Below are 22,611 nucleotides of genomic sequence, written 5' to 3' on the forward strand. Positions count from 1 at the left end.
TCACCATAGAAAAGCCTACAGACACCGTGATGATGGTAGCCAATAAGACCGGCTGGACTCCTGTTTACTTCAAAAGGCTGTTGACTCAGTGGCCATCATGGTCCTTGATCACCACTGACCCTGGACTGTCTGGGAGTTGAGCAGGCAGGGCTCTCACACCTGGTGCTGTTTGTACGTTAATTCAGGGGCCTAATTGAAGAAAGCGCAGACTACTGGTCAGAGCATCTAGGCTGGCAGAAACGGTCAGCCTAAGGTGGCCGAACAAATGTGGGGCGGGGTGAAACCGGCCCCCACAGCGTCTCTGCACATCTCTTTCCTGGACCCTTAAAGGTCATTAGAATCTATAACACTTCCAATGCTGGTGCTCAGGTGGACGAGCAGGGAGGCAGGGGGCCTGGGGACAATCAACGTCACCTGGAGGCTGCTGGGGAGAAGCTCTGACCCTCGCCCCCGGGTATGAGGGCTCCCAACTCAGCACTCAGCAGTTACAGAAGAAGGGTCTGCACCCTCAGCACTCCAAGAATGAGGAACGGGACAAAAGGCAGAGGAGGGGTTTGTCCCCAGCAAAGCCCATTAAAAATCCCTGGGAGATAAAAATAGAATCTGGGCAATAAAGTCAAGTCTAACCTTTTTTATCCTTTGTGCTTTGTCTAATTTCATGTGCTCCTGGGGTCCCGCATGCAGAGGTTCCACACCCGGCACTTCAGACCAGATTTCCTAGTGCAGAATGGCTGGGACGACACCTCAGCTCCTGGGGCCCAGTGCAGACTCCGCGATATAGAGCCTGAGCTGCAGCCAACCCGGCCCTCGAGAGCTCCGCCCCCTCCCTCCCACTGACTCTGACAGGATCTCTACACAACAGCCCAGCCCACAGCCCACGGGGTAGTGCATGCTCTCACCTCTCCATTCTCTGATCAAAATATAAAGTTTCCTTTGCTTGTGAACCAAACTCAGTCTCGATCTGTTGGCCCCAATGACACTGGGCAGGGGGACACTTGTTGGGGTCCACTCTGGAGGATCAGTAACAGAAATTGAGACTATTGTAACCTCAATGAACAGATGTGTGAGCCAAACTGTAGTTAACATAGAACAGTGTATAAGGCTCGGGTAAAATAAGATGTTTCTAACACTTCCATTTGATATTTCCATCACTTTATTATAAGCAAGTTCAGTGAAAAGGTTTGTCTTATTTGTCAGGTCAATATTAGAGAAACGAAGTGATTTCTTTCCAAGGATGTACATCTAATAATCTTGGTTAAAGCTTCAATCTTGTTTTAAATGCTTTTCCATTGAAAATGATACCTCTCTTTCAGCTCCCCCATTTCTGAGAAGTATAAAATCTTATAATTTATTATTACCAAAGGGGAAAGGTGGGAGGAGGGATAAATTAACAGTTTGGGATTAACACATACACACTGCTATGTATAAAATAGATCATCAACAAGGAACTACTGTATAGCACAGGGAACTACACTCAACATTTTGCTATAACCTATAAGGGGAAATAATCTGAAAAAGAATAGATATTTTTATTGACATCATCTATCAATGACAGTTAAAGTGTAACCTAAGGGAAGCTGGTGGTGAGTGCTTCTGACCCTGAAGACTTCAATCATCTAAAGTTTGGACTCTGCCTACTTCCCAAGGCCCTTAATGAACATATGTGTAGCCGTAGCTTAAAAAATTCCCCAGTTTGGGTTTCGGGGAGACACTGATTTTGAAAAAGCCCTGGTGTTCTCCTTACATGAATGGGACTCTTCCTACTGCTAAAACATGTCTGTCACACCCAGAGGATGGTATACCGTCTGATCGGGAAGAGTTTGGAAAAGGCATCTCATCTCCTCATCTCCTGGTGCTCGGGTTCACCCCTCCAGCGTCTTTACTAACAGTCTCCCCACTTGGAGATGTCAGCACTGTCAACATCCTGTTGCGTACAGTTTGGAATTTGTCCAGAGGATGAAGCGGAAGGATGAGGAACAATGAGAGACAAGTCCTAGGTGTTCAGACAGGCACATGTCACTTTAATTTCCAATCAGGAAGATGAAATGACCAAAGGCTAGGATTGCCCATGGAAACAGTATAGGGCTTGAGGAAATCCCGCTGCTTTGTGGCCAGTTCCCATAAACACAAGTTGAACAATGGAACTCAGGGACAGTAAAATTCATGAAACTGCAGAGTTGAAAATATCCATCACTGAAAAATGTCTTGAGGAAAGTCAGAGAAAAGGACTTGTAAGCAAGGGAGAATGGCAGGAAAGGGATTTGAGGAGGTAGAAAGGACTCGCCATTAAGCACAAGAAAAGGAGCTGAACATTGCCAACATTGCAGTTGGCCAAAAAGGGTGTATGCGTTTTTTTCTGTATATATTCAAGAAAAGGGCATACACTTTTTTAGCCAACCAAACAGGTGGGCACTGGAAGTCAATACTACAAAAGATATCACTTCGCATCAGTCAGAAGAGCCATCCTCATAAAGCGTAAACAACAGAAATGCAGGACAGGGCAAGGAGAAGAGGGAGCCCTGTGAGACTTATAGTGGAAATGTATATTGCCAACGGCCATTCTGGAGAAGTGTATTGTGTTTACTAAAGCATCTAAAAAATGAGCTACAGAGCATAGGGCACTTGCACTCATGGGCGTATATCTTGGGAAAAACAAAAATTGAGAGGACACAGGCACCCCAATGTTTACCCCCTCTCTGTTTAAAAGATCCTCAACTAGGATATAACTTAAATGTCTCTGGAGGGAAAAAATGGATAGAGATGTGGTACTTAGGTAGAGTGGAATATTATTCAGCCTGGAAATCAATGAAATATGGCCAGTTGTAACAACTCCGGAGGAGTTACGTATGATCTTTCTAAGTGACATAATTCAAAAAGAAAAAGACACATATCATAAGATATCACTTAAAGGTGGAATCCAAAATGGCTACACATGAAATAAATTACAAAACAAAAACATAGTCAAATATGTAGAAAACACGCATAAGGCTGCTAAACGGGAAAGGTGGGGAGGGGTGAGGCATCATCCAGGAAGTTGAAATTAACAAAGATACCATTCCAAATGCCAAACTGATAATCAACAAGGCTTACACGGTAGCTAAAAGAACTGCACTCAGCACACTCAAGTCACCGGAAAAGAATATATACGACTGGTAAGAATCTGAAAAAGAATTTACTGATGTCTCTCTGTACGTGAATCAAGTGGATGTACAGCAGCAAGAAACAGAGCTTTGAAAATCAGCTGTAACCAATATAGTAATAAATTGAAAAAAATAAACGACAGAGAGACAGAGAAAACCTCTTACAACTTTTCCTCCGGGACGGTGATGCAACATGGATTGAACACATCTAGACCCACAGCAGGATGAGACATAAGGCTGGAAACTGTTTGCACTAAGAGAAATGTGAGGTTGGGTGAGGAAATGCACACCCTTTAAAGTAATACTACCTGGTACCCATTCAATGGGTCCCAAATCTGCAGGTTCAAGGGATCTTCCTACAGCTAAAACATGCATGGAAAACCCAGAGGACTGTACACCATGTGATCGGGAGATGTGTCTAAAATGCAGCTCATTTATCCTCTCCTGGTGCTCCTGTTCACCATTCCAGCCACGTTACTTAGAATCTGCCCACTTGGAGAATCAGCACATTTCAACTTCTGTTTCACACATTTTGCAAATTGTGAGGAGGATGAACGGGAAGAGGGGGAACCAATGAGAGAATAGTTGTAGGGGTTTGGACGGGCACATATCACTCTAATTTCCCATTAAGAATAAGAATTGAAAAAAGGCTCAGCCCGCCTCAGCGGAGCCAAAATAGGGCCTGAAGCAATCCTGCGGGTTTGAGGCCAGCTCACAAAAGAGCAACTTAAAAAATGGAGCTCAGGGTCACTGCAATTCACAAACCTGCAGAGTTATAAATGAAAACTAACGTCCAAAAATATGTTGAGGTAAGGCAAAGAAGAGGACCTGAATGCAAGACAGAATTGCAAGAAACAGATTTCAAGAGATAGATTGGACTCGTCTTTAAAGCACATGAAAAGCGGCAGAATTTCGACAATGATGCAGTTGGCCCAAAAGGGCGTATGCGTTTTTTCCTGATTATATCCAGGAAAAAACGCATACGCACTTTATGGGCAACGAAGCAAGCAAGCAATGCAAATGTGCACAACAACGAAGTCTCATTTCCCACCGGTCAAAAGGGCCATCCTAAAAAATTGTAAAAACCAGAAATGCAGGACAGGCCATGGAGAACAGGGAGCCTTTATACGCTGATGGGCAGTGTGTGAACTGCCGAGAGCCACTCTGGAGAAGTGTATGGTGGTTCCCAAATCATCTAAAAAACAGCTACAGAGCATAGGACACTTCCAATCATGGGAGTATATCTAGGGAAGTCTAAAAATCAACAAGACACAAGCACACCACAGTTTAGGGCTACTCTGTTTACAAGAACCTCAACTTCAGTACACCTTAAATATCCCAGGAAAGAGAACAATGGATAAAGAAGATGTGGTACTTATGTACAATGGAATATCTCTTCACCATGAAATCAATGTAATAAGGCTAGTAGAAGGATAAAGAGTGGATTTAGGTCCGATAATACTACTTGAAATAAGTCAAACAGAAAAAGAAACATATCATAAGATATCACTTATAGAGGGAGGGTAAATATGGCTGCACAAGAAATGAATTACAGAACAGAACAGTGTCTCACATGTAGAAAACACACTTATGTCAGCTTAAGGGGAAAGGAGAGGTGGGGTGATGCATAAAACCAGAGTTTGAAATTAGCACAGATACCGTTCAATAAACCAAATAGATATTAGACAAGATCTACACCTTGCTCAATGAACTGGCCTCAACACACCCTATACACCGCAGAGAAATATATCTGAGTAATAAGAATCTTAAAACCCATGTATTGATATATCTCCATAAGGCAATCAAGTGTGTGCAGAGCGGCACAAACACAGCAGTGAAAATGAGCTAAACCCCATTATAGAAATAAATTTTAAAAACAAAACGCAGAAACAATGAAAGAGAGAAAAATTCTTACAAAATTTGCTCAGGGGCTGTGATGCAACCTGGATTGACCACATATAAACCCACAGCTGGATAAGACATAAGGCTGCACACTTGGGGCTGAGAGGATTGGTGAGCTTTGGTGAGCAACTGCCAAAAGTTTAATGCAATACTTCATGCTACTCATTCCAAGGGTCCCAAAACTCCAGGTTGAAGGGAATCTTCCTACAGCTAAACCATGCTTGGGAAACCCAGCGACTGGTATACCATATGATCAGGAAAGGTTTCTAAAACACACATCATTTTTCCTCTCCTGGGGCTCCAGATCGACATTCCAGCCGCTTTACTAACAATATCCCCACATGGAGAGTCAATGCCTTTAAGTTCTGGTATCGCACAGTCTGCAGTTAGTGCGGAGGATGAATGGGAATAGGGGGAACCAGTGAGAAACTAGCTGTAGCAGTTTCAATGGGCACATGTCACTCTAATTTCACATCAGTAAGAAGAATAAACCAAAGGCACAGCAAGGTGCCCCAGAAGAAGAATAGGGCCTGAAGGAATCTTGTGGTTATGAGGCAAGATCACAAAAATAAGAGCTGAAAAATGGAGCTAAGGGCCACTGCAATTCAAAAACTTGCAGAGTTATAAAGGCCAACTATTTTCAAAAACTATATTGAGATAAGGCTATGAAGAGGCATTGAAAGCAAGGCACAATTGCAGGAAACCGATTTCAGGAGGTAGACTGGAATTGCATTTAAAGCATAGGAAAAGAGGCAGAACGTCCACAATGATGCACTTGGCCAAAGAGGACTTATGCGTTTTTTCCTGAATATATTCAGGAAAAAATGCATACGCCCTTTTTGGCAAACCAAGCAAGCTTGCAAAGGAAATCTGCACTACAATGAAGTCTCACTTCCCCCCAGTCAAAAGGGCCATCTGAAAAAAGTGTAAAATCCAGAAAGGCAGGACAGGCCATGGAGAACTGGGAGCCTTGTTAGGCTGATGGGCCGGATGTAAATTGCCAACAGCCACTGGGGAGAAGTGTATGGTGTTTCCTGAAACATCTAAAAAACAAAGCAACAGAGCCTAGGGCACTTCCACTTATGGTCCTATAGCTTAGGGAAATTAAAATCAAAAAGACACAGCCACCCCAAAGTTTGCGACGGCTCTGTTTACAAGAACCTCATTTACGGTACAAGTTCAATATCACAGAAAGCGAAAAATGGGAAAAGAAGTTGTGGTATTTACGTACAATGCAATATCCCTCAGCAATGACATCTATATCATCAGGCCCGTGGCAGCATAATGAGTGGATTCAGGTATGATGATTCTAACTGAAATAAGTCACACAGAAAAAGAAACATCATAAGATATCACTAATACACGGAATGTAAACTTGGCTACACAGGAACTGGATTACAAAACAGAACAGGGTCTCAAATTTAGAAAACCAACTTATGCTTGCTTAAGGGGAAAGGTGAGTTGGGGTGCTGCATAAAACCAGAGATTGAAATGATCACAGATAAAGTTCCTTAAGCCAAATATGTAATAGACAACAGCTACTCCTTGCTCAACGAAATGGACTCAACACCCCATATTAAACGCCTAAGAATGTACCTGACTAGTAAGTATCTTAAAACCTATGGATCGCTATGTCTCCGAAAGAGAATCAAGCGTGTGTACACGGGCATAAACGCAGCAGTGATAGGATTGGAGAGGTTCGGTGAGCAAATGAAGACCATTTGAAGTCATATTGCATGGTACCCTTTCCACGGGTCTCAACTCTCCAGGTTAAAGGGATTCTTCCTTCAGCTAAAACATGCATGTGGAACCCAGAGTATGATAAACCGTGTGATCGGGAGACGTATTCCAATATGTCTCAGTTTTCATCCCCTGGTACTCGGGTGCAACATTCCAGACGGTTTACTAACACTCTCCCGACTTGGAGAGTCAGTGCCTTTAACCTCTTGTTTGGCCCAGTTTGCAATTTCTCCAGAAGATGAACTGGAATAGGGAAAACCAATGAGAGACTAGCTGGAGGTGTCTGGACGGGCAAATTTAACTCTCATCTCCCACCAGGAAGAGGAATTAACCAAAGGCTCAGCGTGCCGTGCCGGAACCAGATTAGGGCCTGAAGGAATCCTGCGGTGTTGCGGCCAGCTCACAAGAAAGCGAGTTGAAGAAAGGAGCTCAGGGGCACTGTAATTCACAAACCTGCAGAGTTATAAATGACAGCTATCGTCCAAAAATATACTGAAGTAAGGCTGCCAAGAGGACTTGAAAGCGGGGCAGAATTGCATTAAACAGATTTCAGGATGTAGACTGGAATTGCATTTAAAGCATAGGAAAAGAGGCAGAACGTCGACAATGATGCACTTGGCCAAAAAGGGCGTATGCGTTTTTTCCTGAATATATTCAGGAAAAAATGCATACGCCCTTTTTGGCCAACCAAGCAAGCTTGCAAAGAAAATCTGCACTACAATGAAGTCTCACTTCCCCCCGGTCAAAAGGGCCATCTGAAAAAAGTGTAAAATCCAGAAAGGCAGGACAGGCCATGGAGAACTGGGAGCCTTGTTATGCTGATGGGCGGGATGTAAATTGCCAACAGCCACTTGGGAGAAGTGAATGGTGTTTCCTAAAACATCTACAAAACAAAACAACAGAGCCTAGGGCACTTCCACTTATGGTCCTATAGCTTAGGGAAATTAAAATCAAAAAGACACAGCCACCCCAAAGTTTGGGACGGCTCTGTTTACAAGAACCTCCTTTACGGTACAAGTTCAATATTACAGAAAGCGAAAAATGGATAAAGAAGTTTTGGTATTTACGTACAATGCAATATCACTCAGCAATGACATCTATGTCATCAAGCCCGTAGCAGCATAATGAGTGGATTCAGGTATGATGATTCTAACTGAAATAAGTCACACAGAAAAAGAAACATCATAAGATATCACTAATACACGGAATGTAAACTTGGCTACACACTAACTGAATTACAAAACAGAACAGGGTCTCAAATTTAGAAAACCAACTTATGCTTGCTTAAGGGGAAAGGTGAGTTGAGGTGCTGCATAAAAACAGAGATTGAAATGAGCACAGATAAAGTTCCTTAAGCCAAATATGTAATAGACAAGAGCTACTCCTTGCTCAACGAACTGGACTCAACACCCCATATTAAACGCCTAAGAATGTACCTGACTAGTAAGTATCTTAAAACCTATGGATTGCTATGTCTCCGAAAGAGAATCAAGCGTGTGTACAGGGGCATAAAGGCCGCAGTGATAGGATTGGAGAGGTTCGGTGGGCAAACGAAGACCCTTTGAAATCATATTGCATCGTACCCATTCCACGGGTCTCAACTCTCCAGGTTTAAGGGATTCTTCCTTCAGCTAAAACATGCATGTGGAACCCAGAGTATGATCAACCGTGTGATCGGGAGACGTGTGCCATTATATCTCAGTTCTCGTCCCCTGGTACTCAGGTGCAACATTCCAGACCCTTTACTAACACTCTCCCGACTTGGAGAGTCAGTGCCTTTAACCTCCTGTTTGGCCCAGTTTGCAATTTCTGCGAAAGATGAACAGGAATAGGGAGGACCAATGAGAGACTAGCTGGAGTTGTCTGGACGGGCAAATTTAACTCTCATTTCCCACCAGGAAGAGGAATTAACCAAAGGCTCAGCGTGCCGTGCCGGAACCAGATTAGGGCCTGAAGCAATCTTGCGGTGTTGCGGCCAGCTCAGAAGAAAGCGAGTTGAAGAAAGGAGCTCAGGGGCACTGTAATTCACAAACCTGCAGAGTTATAAATGACAGCTATCGTCCAAAAATATACTGAAGTAAGGCTGCCAAGAGGACTTGAAAGCGGGGCAGAATTGCAGGAAACCGATATCGGGAGGTAGACTGGAATTGCATTTAAAGCATAGGAAAAGAGGCAGAACGTGAAACAATGATGCACTTGGCCCAAAAGCGCGTATGCGTTTTTTCCTGAATATATTCAGGAAAAAACGCATACGCCCTTTTTGGCCAACCAAGCAAGCTTGCAAAGGAAATCTGCACTACAATGAAGTCTCACTTCCCCCCGGTCAAAAGGGCCATCTGAAAAAAGTGTAAAATCCAGAAAGGCAGGACAGGCTATGGAGAACTGGGTGCCTTGTTATGCTGATGGGCAGGATGTGAATTGCCAACAGCCACTGGGGAGAAGTGTATGGTGTTTCCTGAAACATCTAAAAAACAAAGCAACAGAGCCTAGAGCACTTCCACTTATGGTCCTATAGCTTAGGGAAATTAAAATCAAAAAGACACAGCCACCCCAAAGTTTGGGACGGCTCTGTTTACAAGAACCTCGTTTACGGGACAAGTTCAATATCGCAAAGAGTGAAAAATGGATAAAGAAGTTGTGGTACTTACGTACAATGCAATATCACTCAGCAATGAAATCTATGTCATCAGGCCCGTAGCAGCGTAATGAGTGGATTCAGGTATGACGATTCTAACTGAAATAAGTCACACAGAAAAAGAAACATCATAAGATATCACTAATACATGGAATGTAAACTTGGCTACACAGGAACTGGATTACAAAACAGAACAGGGTCTCAAATTTAGAAAACCAACTTATGCTTGCTTAATGGGAAAGGTGAGTTGGGGTGCTGCGTAAAACCAGAGATTGAAATGAGCACAGATAAAGTTCCTTAAGCCAAATATGTAATAGACAAGAGCTACTCCTTGCTCAACGAGATGGACTCAACACCCCATATTAAACGCGTAAGACTGTACCTGACTAGTAAGTATCTTAAAACCTATGGATTGCTATGTCTCTGAAAGAGAATCAAGCATGTGTACAGGGGCATAAACGCAGCAGTGATAGGATTGGAGAGGTTCGGTGAGCAAATGAAGACCCTTTGAAGTCATATTGCATGGTACCCATTCCACGGGTCTCAACTCTCCAGGTTTAAGGGATTCTTCCTTCAGCTAAAGAATGCATGTGGAACCCAGAGTATGATCAACCGTGTGATCGGGAGACGTGTTCCAATATGTCTCAGTTCTCGTCCCCTGGTACTCGGGTGCAACATTCCAGATGCTTTACTAACACTCTCCCGACTTGGAGAGTCAGTGCCTTTAACCTCCTGTTTGGCCCAGTTTGCAATTTCTGCGGAAGATGAACAGGAATAGGGAGAACCAATGAGAGACTAGCTGGAGGTGTCTGGACGGGCAAATTTAACTCTCATTTCCCACCAGGAAGAGGAATTAACCAAAGGCTCAGCATGCCGTGCTAGAACAAGATTAGGGCCTGAAGCAATCCTGCGGTGTTGCGGCCAGCTCACAAGAAAGCGAGTTGAAGAAACGAGCTCAGGGGCACTGTAATTCACAAACCTGCAGAGTTATAAATGACAGCTATCGTCCAAAAATATACTGAAGTAAGGCTGCCAAGAGGACTTGAAAGCCGGGCAGAATTGCAGGCAACCGATTTCAGGTGGTAGACTGGAATTGCATTTAATGGATAGGAAAAGAGGCAGAACGTCCACAATGATGCACTTGGCCACAAAGGGCGTATGTGTTTTTACCTGAATATATTCAGGAAAAAACGCATATGCCCTTTTTGGCCAACCAAGCAAACTTGCAAAGGAAATCTGCACTACAATGAAGTCTCACTTCCCCACGGTCAAAAGGGCCATCTGAAAAAAGTGTAAAATCCAGAAAGGCAGGACAGGCCATGGAGAACTGGGAGCCTTGTTATGCTGATGGGCGGGATGTAAATTGCCAACAGCCACTGGGGAGAAGTGTATGGTGTTTCCTGAAACATCTAAAAAACAAAGCAACAGAGCATAGGGCACTTCCACTTATGGTCCTATAGCTTAGGGAAATTAAAATCAAAAAGACACAGCCACCCCAAAGTTTGGGATGGCTCTGTTTACAAGACCCTCGTTTACGGTACAAGTTCAATATCGCAGAAAGTGAAAAATGGATAAAAAAGTTGTGGTACTTACGTACAATGCAATATCACTCAGCAATGAAATGTATGTCATCAGGCCCATAGCAGCATAATGAGTGGATTTAGGTATGATGATTCTAACTGAAATAAGTCACACAGAAAAAGAAACATCATAAGATATCACTAATACACGGAATGTAAACTTGGCTATACTGGAACTGAATTCCAAAACACAACAGGGTCTCAAATTTAGAAAACCAACTTATTCTTGCTTAAGGGGAAAGGTGACTTAGGGTGCTGCATAAAACCAGAGATTGAAATGAGCACAGATAAAGTTCCTTAAGCCAAATATGGAATAGACAAGAGCTACTCCTTGCTCAACGAAATGGACTCAACACCCCATATTAAACACCTAAGAATGTACCTGACTAGTAAGTATCTTAAAACCTATGGATTGGTATCTCTCCGAAAGGGAATCAAGCATGTGTAGAGGGGCATAAACGCAGCAGTGATAGGATTGGAGAGGTTCGATGAGCAAATGAAGACCCTTTGAAGTCATATTGCATGGTACCCATTCCACGGGTCTCAACTCTCCAGGTTTAAGGGATTCTTCCTTCAGCTAAAACATGCATGTGGATCCCAGAGTATGATCAATCGTGTGATCGGGCGACGTGTTCAAATACGTCTCAGTTCTCGTCCCCTGTTACTCGGGTGCAACATTCCAGATGCTTTACTAACACTCTCCCGACTTGGAGAGTCAGTGCCTTTAACCTCCTGTTTGGCCCAGTTTGCAATTTCTGCGAAAGATGAACAGCAATAGGGAGAACCAATGACAGACTAGCTGGAGGTGTCTGGACAGGCAAATTTAACTCTCATTTCCCCCCAGGAGGAGGAATTAACCAAAGGCCCAGCATGCCGTGCCGGAACCAGATTAGGGTCTGAAGCAATGCTGCAGTGTTGCGGCCAGCTCACAAGAAAGCGAGTTGAAGAAAGGAGCTCAGGGGCACTGTAATTCACAAACCTGCAGAGTGATAAATGACAGCTATCGTCCAAAAATATACTGAAGTAAGGCTGCCAAGAGGACTTGAAAGCGGGGCAGAATTGCAGGAAACCGATTTCAGGAGGTAGACTGGAATTGCATTTAAAGCATAGGAAAAGAGGCAGAACGTCCACAATGATGCACTTGGTCAAAAAGGGCGTATGCGTTTTTTCCTGAATATATTCAGGAAAAAACGCATACGCCCTTTTTGGCCAACCAAGCAAGCTTGCAAAGGAAATCTGCACTACAATGAAGTCTCACTTCCCCCCGGTCAAAAGGGCCATCTGAAAAAAGTGTAAAATCCAGAAAGGCAGGACAGGCCATGGAGAACAGGGAGCCTTGTTATGCTGATGGGTGGGATGTAAATTGCCAACAGCCACTGGGGAGAAGTGTATGGTGTTTCCTGAAACATCTAAAAAACAAAGCAACAGAGCCTAGGGCACTTCCACTTATGGTCCTATAGCTTAGGGAAATTAAAATCAAAAAGACACAGGTACCCAAAAATTTGGTACGGCTCTGTTTACAGGAACCTCTTCTGCAGCACAAGTTAAATATGCCAGAGAGCAAATAATGGATAAAGAAGTTGCGGTACTTACGTACAAAAGAATACCTCTCAGCAATGAAAACTATGTCACCAGGCCCGTACCAGCATAATGAGTGGATTGAGGCACGGTTATTCTAAGTGAAAAAAGTCACACAGAAAAAGAAACATCATAAGGTACCACTAATACATGGAATGCGAACTTGGCTACACATGAACTGAATTACAAAACAGAACAGGGTCTCATGTTTAGAAAACCAACTTATGCTTGCTTAAGGGGGAAGGTGAGTTGGGGTGCTGCGTAACACCAGAGTTTGAAATTAGCAGAGATACCATTCCATAAGCTAAATATGTAATAGACAAGACCTACCCCTTGCTCAAGGAAATGGACTCAACAATGGGGTATCACCTCATACCTGGTAGAATGGGCATCATCAGAAAATCTACAAACAAAAAATGCTGGAAAGGGTGTGGAGAAAAGGAACCCTCTTCCACTATTGTTGGGAATATAAATTGATACAGTCACTATGGAGAACAATATGGAGTTTCTTAAGAAAGTAACAGTAGAATTACCATATGATACAGCAATCCCAGTTCTGGACATATACCCAGACAAAACCATAAATCAAAAAGAGACATTCACCGCAATGTTCATTGCCTCACTCTTTACAATATCGAGGTAATGGAAGCAACCTAAATGCCCACAGACAGACGAATGCATAAAGCTGTGGTACATATATAAAATGGAATATTACTAAGCCATGAAAAGGAATGAAATTGGGTCATTTGTAGAGACGTCGATGGATCTAGAGTGTCATACAGAGTGAAGTAAGTCAGAAAGAGAAAAACAAATCTTGTATATTCATGCATATATGTGGAACCTAGAAAAACTGTACAGGTTAACCATTTTGCAAGGCATAAATAGAGCAACAGATGTAGACAACAAACGTATGGACAACAAGGGGGGAAAGCTGTTGGGGGGGTGGTGGTGGGAGGAGTTGAGAGACTGGGATTGGCATGTATACATTTATATGTATAAAATAGATAACCAATAAGAACCTGCTGTATAAAAATATAAAATAAAATTCAAAATTAAAAAGAAATAAAATTTAAAAAATAAAACAGAAAAAACAATTATTCCCTTCACATACATGTATTTATATGAATAAATTATTTCCATGCTTATATCTGTAAATACAAAAAAGAGGAATAAAATCTACCTTGAACCAAAAATGAAAAAGAGAAAAAGAAACACAGAACCCACCAGTTCCACAGAGGAAACCCGTATCAGGGCACTTGCTCCAGTTGTAAACAATTCTGAAGTTGGTCAGTGGTGGGGAATCGTCTCCCATTCAGCCAGCAGCCCCCACGCAACAAGCGTCCTCATTGCAAAGCTGGGGCACCGTGCCGAGGCATCTGTGAGTAAACGTGAGCTGAGCCCCAGGCCAGTTGCTGCTGAACTATTCCCACCCGTCCCAGGTAAAACACCTGAATATATACAAGGACTTGAAAGCCTAGAGGAAGGGCCATAGAGCCACATGAGTGACAGCATGCCGGCCGACTTGGTGCCTGCAGGCCAGCCAGGATGATCCTGGCCCTGGGTGCTCTTCTGGAAGATTTCCATTTCCCTGCCTGAGATACCCGTCCTGTCCCTGCCCCCACTGCTTTTTTCCTTCCTCACCTCTGCCCAGGGAGAAATTCCAGCAGCAGGTATAGGTGACACATCCTCTTCTTTAGCAGGTGGCAGCCTGGCAACTGCTGCAGAAAGTCCAGCAGAGCCCCACTCACACTGGGCCACCCACAAAGCCGTGGCCTCTCACTCCCTCCCACCAGCCCAGCCCCGAGACTGCTGACAGGGCAGAGAAAATGGCATCAGGCACGGCTGCAGGGCCTCTTGCTGCCTGGAGTGGTATTTATATTGATCTCAACCCAGGCACACCTGGGGAGGGCTGGCCGGCATGGTAAGGCTGCCCAGGTCAGCCAATCATCACCCCTCAGGGGCTCACAGCTGCAGAAAATGGAACTTGCTGAACCGGCCAGGTCCAAGGAACAGGTGTGGGCTCCTGAGAGTCAGGATAGACAAGGGGCTGCAGCTTTGGCTTGTTTTCTAATCATTTTATCTGGCCCATGAGTGGGAGACAACTTCAAGAAAACCCTCTCCTAATGAGAGGAACCCAGGAGTCAGGGAGAGGAGGGGTGGGTGGTGGTTGGAGACAGAGGCCTGGTGCCCCGGGTGCAGTGGAAGTCTCTGGAAGACCAGGTGGAGGGAGGCCGCACAGAGTGATGCCCAGGGTCACAGACCTGTCGCAGCTGCTGTTTGTTAGTTCAAGTCCTGCTCTGAGGTGCTCTGTGTCAGCTCTGAGCGACAGGTGAGCTGGGGGTGCTCTGCAATGAGGGCTATGTGCACGGTTCCTGTGTGCCCAGCCCTGCCACGGTACCTGCAAGGGTAGCTCTGTATCCTGGGAGGGGCCTGACCACGAGAGCCCCGTGGGCTGGGGTGGGGGTGGGGTACCTGCCCAGGTGAGCTCCATATTCTGGGATTGGTCTGACCACGAGAGCCCCATGGGCTGCTGGGGACCTGGTAAAGGATGTCAGGACAGTCAGTGAAGCCACCGAGGATATACCTCCAGCTGCTCCTAATTCCTACACCCTGCTGGTCATTCTACCAACCACCAGGACATGGTATTCTGTATTAGTCTTCAATGATGCCTTCTTTTGTATTCCATTAGTCCCAGAGTCACAAGAAATTTTGGCTTGTGAGTGGCAGGACTCAACATACAACTAAAACAATACTTCCGGGCCGTCTTGCCCCAAGGGTGCAAAAATTCCCACACCATCTTTGGGGAAAGCTTAGCTAAAGACCTAAAAGTTCTACCTCTGGAAAAGGAAACCCTCCTTCAGTACACAGACGACATTCTGATCGCCAGCCCTACTAAGGAGGCCTCTGAACTACCAAGCCAATAAAGGATAGAAGTTGTCCAAGAAAAAGCTCAAATATCACAGACTGCGGTGACCTGCCTGGGCTTCATTCTCACAGAAGGTCGGAGAAGTCCATCCCAGGAAAGGAAAGAAACCATTTTCAGCCTTACCCCTTTCTAAAACTAGAAGACAGCTTAGGGGTTCCTGGGGAGGCCAGGGTTTGCTGCTTCTGGATCCCTAACTACAGTCCACTAGCTGGGCCTCTATATGAAACACTGAAAGGAAAAGATGATGATCCTTTTGAATAGAATCCAGAAGTGGCCTTTCAAGAATGGAAAGAGCAGTCAATTCAGACCCTTGCCCTGGAACTCCCTAATTTAGCTAAACCCTTTGACCTTTACATTCCCAGTGAAAGGTGAATCGCCATTGGAGAATTAGTGCAAAAACTGGGACCACTTGAAATGGAACAATGCAAGAATGCCATCCAGGTAGGATAAACTACGGTCACCAAGGGGCTTGGCCCACTGCCACATCTGGCCAAGATACTGGCGGTATCTAAAAACCTGGAAATCAGCAGCCCCAAAGGCCACCTCCCTCCTAAGGGAAAAGGACCCCACGTGGTGATCCTAACCACCAACCATGCCCTGAACTTGCAGGGTTCGCTCTGTGGGCACACCAACCTCGAGTGAGGAGGCCTTCCAACTCCAACATCCAGAGAGATAACCGGGGGCAACAGGGCACCATGACGACTCATGTGAACATCACTTGACCTGGAGTTTCTCTCATAAAACAACAAGAGTGTGTCCCAAAAGAATAGACTACTGCTTGCAGGACATACTGCACCCAGAGGGGAGCTAATAATCTTGGCGGGGGAACCGTATATCACACTGTCACCATAGAAAAGCCTACAGACACCGTGATGATGGTGGCCAATGAGACCGGCTGGACTTCTGTTTACTTCAAAAGGCTGTTGACTCAGTGGCCATCATGGTCCTTGATCACCACTAACCCTGGACTGTCTGGGAGTTGAGCGGGCAGGGCTCTGACACCTGGTGCTCTTTGTACGTTAATTCAGGGACCTAATTGAAGAAAGCGCAGACTACTGGTCAGAGCATCTAGGCTGGCAGAAACGGTCAGCCTAAGGTGGCCGAACAAATGTGGGGCGGGGTGAAACCGGCCCCCACAGCGTCTCTGCACATCTCTTTCCTGGACCCTTAAAGGTCATTAGAATCTATAACACTTCCAATGCTGGTGCTCAGGTGGACGAGCAGGGAGGCAGGGGGCCTGGGGACAATCAACGTCACCTGGAGGCTGCTGGGGAGAAGCTCTGACCCTCGCCCCCGGGTATGAGGGCTCCCAACTCAGCACTCAGCAGTTACAGAAGAAGGGTCTGCACCCTCAGCACTCCAAGAATGAGGAACGGGACAAAAGGCAGAGGAGGGGTTTGTCCCCAGCAAAGCCCATTAAAAATCCCTGGGAGATAAAAATAGAATCTGGGCAATAAAGTCAAGTCTAACCTTTTTTATCCTTTGTGCTTTGTCTAATTTCATGTGCTCCTGGGGTCCCGCATGCAGAGGTTCCACACCCGGCACTTCAGACCAGATTTCCTAGTGCAGAATGGCTGGGACGACACCTCAGCTCCTGGGGCCCAGTGCAGACTCCGCGATATAGAGCCTGAGCTGCAGCCAACCCGGCCCTCGAGAGCTCCGCCCCCTCCCTCCCACTGACTCTGACAGGATCTCTACACAACAGCCCAGCCCACAGCCCACGGGGTAGTGCATGCTCTCACCTCTCCATTCTCTGATCAAAATATAAAGTTTCCTTTGCTTGTGAACCAAACTCAGTCTCGATCTGTTGGCCCCAATGACACTGGGCAGGGGGACACTTGTTGGGGTCCACTCTGGAGGATCAGTAACAGAAATTGAGACTATTGTAACCTCAATGAACAGATGTGTGAGCCAAACTGTAGTTAACATAGAACAGTGTATAAGGCTCGGGTAAAATAAGATGTTTCTAACACTTCCATTTGATATTTCCATCACTTTATTATAAGCAAGTTCAGTGAAAAGGTTTGTCTTATTTGTCAGGTCAATATTAGAGAAACGAAGTGATTTCTTTCCAAGGATGTACATCTAATAATCTTGGTTAAAGCTTCAATCTTGTTTTAAATGCTTTTCCATTGAAAATGATACCTCTCTTTCAGCTCCCCCATTTCTGAGAAGTATAAAATCTTATAATTTATTATTACCAAAGGAGAAAGGTGGGAGGAGGGATAAATTAACAGTTTGGGATTAACACATACACACTGCTATGTATAAAATAGATCATCAACAAGGAACTACTGTATAGCACAGGGAACTACACTCAACATTTTGCTATAACCTATAAGGGGAAATAATCTGAAAAAGAATAGATATTTTTATTGACATCATCTATCAATGACAGTTAAAGTGTAACCTAAGGGAAGCTGGTGGTGAGTGCTTCTGACCCTGAAGACTTCAATCATCTAAAGTTTGGACTCTGCCTACTTCCCAAGGCCCTTAATGAACATATGTGTAGCCGTAGCTTAAAAAATTCCCCAGTTTGGGTTTCGGGGAGACACTGATTTTGAAAAAGCCCTGGTGTTCTCCTTACATGAATGGGACTCTTCCTACTGCTAAAACATGTCTGTCACACCCAGAGGATGGTATACCGTCTGATCGGGAAGAGTTTGGAAAAGGCATCTCATCTCCTCATCTCCTGGTGCTCGGGTTCACCCCTCCAGCGTCTTTACTAACAGTCTCCCCACTTGGAGATGTCAGCACTGTCAACATCCTGTTGCGTACAGTTTGGAATTTGTCCAGAGGATGAAGCGGAAGGATGAGGAACAATGAGAGACAAGTCCTAGGTGTTCAGACAGGCACATGTCACTCTAATTTCCAATCAGGAAGACGAATTGACCAAAGGCTAGGGTTGCCCATGGAAACAGTATAGGGCTTGAGGAAATCCCGCTGCTTTGTGGCCAGTTCCCATAAACACAAGTTGAACAATGGAACTCAGGGGCAGTAAAATTCACGAAACTGCAGAGTTGAAAATATCCATCACTGAAAAATGTCTTGAGGAAAGTCAGAGAAAAGGACTTGTAAGCAAGGGAGAATGGCAGGAAAGGGATTTGAGGAGGTAGAAAGGACTCGCCATTAAGCACAAGAAAAGGAGCTGAACATTGCCAACATTGCAGTTGGCCAAAAAGGGTGTATGCGTTTTTTTCTGTATATATTCAAGAAAAGGGCATACACTTTTTTAGCCAACCAAACAGGTGGGCACTGGAAGTCAATACTACAAAAGATATCACTTCGCATCAGTCAGAAGAGCCATCCTCATAAAGCGTAAACAACAGAAATGCAGGACAGGGCAAGGAGAAGAGGGAGCCCTGTGAGACTTATAGTGGAAATGTATATTGCCAACGGCCATTCTGGAGAAGTGTATTGTGTTTACTAAAGCATCTAAAAAATGAGCTACAGAGCATAGGGCAATTGCACTCATGGGCGTATATCTTGGGAAAAACAAAAATCGAGAGGACACAGGCACCCCAATGTTTACCCCCTCTCTGTTTAAAAGATCCTCGACTAGGATATAACTTAAATGTCTCTGGAGAGAAAAAATGGATAGAGATGTGGTACTTAGGTAGAGTGGAATATTATTCAGCCTGGAAATCAATGAAATATGGCCAGTTGTAACAACTCCGGAGGAGTTACGTATGATCATTCTAAGTGACATAATTCAAAAAGAAAAAGACACATATCATAAGATATCACTTAAAGGTGGAATCCAAAATGGCTACACATGAAATAAATTACAAAACAAAAACATAGTCAAATATGTAGAAAACACGCATAAGGCTGCTAAACGGGAAAGGTGGGGAGGGGTGAGGCATCATCCAGGAGGTTGAAATTAACAAAGATACCATTCCAAATACCAAACTGATAATCAACAAGGCCCACACGGTAGCTAAAAGAACTGCACTCAGCACACTCAAGTCACCGGAAAAGAATATATACGACTGGTAAGAATCTGAAAAAGAATTTACTGATGTCTCTCTGTACGTGAATCAAGTGGATGTACAGCAGCAAGAAACAGAGCTTTGAAAATCAGCTGTAACCAATATAGTAATAAATTGAAAAAAATAAACGACAGAGAGACAGAGAAAACCTCTTACAACTTTTCCTCAGGGACGGTGATGCAACATGGATTGAACACATCTAGACCCACAGCAGGATGAGACATAAGGCTGGAAACTGTTTGCACTAAGAGAAATGTGAGGTTGGGTGAGGAAATGCACACCCTTTAAAGTAATACTACCTGGTACCCATTCAATGGGTCCCAAATCTGCAGGTTCAAGGGATCTTCCTACAGCTAAAACATGCATGGAAAACCCAGAGGACTGTACACCATGTGATCGGGAGATGTGTCTAAAATGCAGCTCATTTATCCTCTCCTGGTGCTCCTGTTCACCGTTCCAGCCACGTTACTTAGAATCTGCCCACTTGGAGAATCAGCACATTTCAACTTCTGTTTCACACATTTTGCAAATTGTGAGGAGGATGAACGGGAAGAGGGGGAACCAATTAGAGAATAGTTGTAGGGGTTTGGATGGGCACATATCACTCTAATTTCCCATTAAGAATAAGAATTGAAAAAAGGCTCAGCCCGCCTCGCCGGAGCCAAAATAGGGCCTGAAGCAATCCTGCGGGTTTGAGGCCAGCTCACAAAAGAGCAACTTAAAAAATGGAGCTCAGGGTCACTGCAATTCACAAACCTGCAGAGTTATAAATGAAAACTAACGTCCAAAAATATGTTGAGGTAAGGCAAAGAAGAGGATCTGAATGCAAGACAGAATTGCAAGAAACAGATTTCAAGAGATAGATTGGACTCGTCTTTAAAGCACATGAAAAGCGGCAGAATTTCGACAATGATGCAGTTGGCCCAAAAGGGCGTATGCGTTTTTTCCTGATTATATCCAGGAAAAAACGCATACGCACTTTATGGGCAACGAAGCAAGCAAGCAATGCAAATGTGCACAACAAAGAAGTCTCATTTCCCACTGGTCAAAAGGGCCATCCTAAAAATTTGTAAAAACCAGAAATGCAGGACAGGCCATGGAGAACAGGGAGCCTTTATACGCTGATGGGCAGTGTGTGAACTGCCGAGAGCCACTCTGGAGAAGTGTATGGTGGTTCCTAAATCATCTAAAAAACAGAGCTACAGAGCATAGGACACTTCCAATCATGGGAGTATATCTAGGGAAGTCTAAAAATCAACAAGACACAAGCACACCACAGTTTAGGGCTACTCTGTTTACAAGAACCTCAACTTCAGTACACCTTAAATATCCCAGGAAAGAGAACAATGGATAAAGAAGATGTGGTACTTATGTACAATGGAATATCTCTTCACTATGAAATCAATGTAATAAGGCTAGTAGAAGGATAAAGAGTGGATTTAGGTCCGATAATACTACTTGAAATAAGTCAAACAGAAAAAGAAACATATCATAAGATATCACTTATACAGGGAGGGTAAATATGGCTGCACAAGAAATGAATTACAGAACAGAACAGTGTCTCACATGTAGAAAACACACTTATGTCAGCTTAAGGGGAAAGGAGAGGTGGGGTGATGCATAAAACCAGAGTTTGAAATTAGCACAGATACCGTTCAATAAACCAAATAGATATTAGACAAGATCTACACCTTGCTCAATGAACTGGCCTCAACACACCCTATACACCGCAGAGAAATATATCTGAGTAATAAGAATCTTAAAACCCATGTATTGATATATCTCCATAAGGGAATCAAGTGTGTGCAGAGCGGCACAAACACAGCAGTGAAAATGAGCTAAACCCCATTATAGAAATAAATTTTAAAAACAAAACGCAGAAACAATGAAAGAGAGAAAAATTCTTACAAAATTTGCTCAGGGGCTGTGATGCAACCTGGATTGACCACATATAAACCCACAGCTGGATAAGACATAAGGCTGGACACTTGGGGCTGAGAGGATTGGTGAGCTTTGGTGAGCAACTGCCAAAAGTTTAATGCAATACTTCATGCTACTCATTCCAAGGGTCCCAAAACTCCAGGTTGAAGGGAATCTTCCTACAGCTAAACCATGCTTGGGAAACCCAGCGACTGGTATACCATATGATCGGGAAAGGTTTCTAAAACACACCTCATTTTTCCTCTCCTGGGGCTCCGGATCGACATTCCAGCCGCTTTACTAACAATATCCCCACATGGAGAGTCAATTCCTTTAAGTTCTGGTATCGCACAGTCTGCAGTTAGTGCGGAGGATGAATGGGAATAGGGGGAACCAGTGAGAAACTAGCTGTAGCAGTTTCAATGGGCACATGTCACTCTAATTTCACATCAGTAAGAAGAATAAACCAAAGGCACAGCAAGGTGCCCCAGAAGAAGAATAGGGCCTGAAGGAATCCTGTGGTTATGAGGCAAGATCACAAAAATAAGAGCTGAAAAATGGAGCTAAGGGCCACTGCAATTCAAAAACCTGCAGAGTTATAAAGGCCAACTATTTTCAAAAACTATATTGAGATAAGGCTATGAAGAGGCATTGAAAGCAAGGCACAATTGCAGGAAACCGATTTCAGGAGGTAGACTGGAATTGCATTTAAAGCATAGGAAAAGAGGCAGAACGTCGACAATGATGCACTTGGCCAAAAAGGGCGTATGCGTTTTTTCCTGAATATATTCAGGAAAAAACGCATACGCCCTTTTTGGCCAACCAAGCAAGCTTGCAAAGGAAATCTGCACTACAATGAAGTCTCACTTCCCCCCGGTCAAAAGGGCCATCTGAAAAAAGTGTAAAATCCAGAAAGGCAGGACAGGCCATGGAGAACTGGGAGCCTTGTTATGCTGATGGGCGGGATGTAATTTGCCAACAGCCACTGGGGAGAAGTGTATGGTGTTTCCTGAAACATCTAAAAAACAAAGCAACAGAGCCTAGGGCACTTCCACTTATGGTCCTATAGCTTAGGGAAATTAAAATCAAAAAGACACAGGTACCCAAAAATTTGGTACAGCTCTGTTTACAGGAACCTCTTCTGCAGCACAAGTTAAATATGCCAGAGAGCAAATAATGGATAAAGAAATTGCGGTAC

Source organism: Orcinus orca, unplaced genomic scaffold, assembly GCF_937001465.1.
Source record: "Orcinus orca unplaced genomic scaffold, mOrcOrc1.1 scaffold_93, whole genome shotgun sequence".
NCBI lineage: Eukaryota > Metazoa > Chordata > Mammalia > Artiodactyla > Delphinidae > Orcinus > Orcinus orca.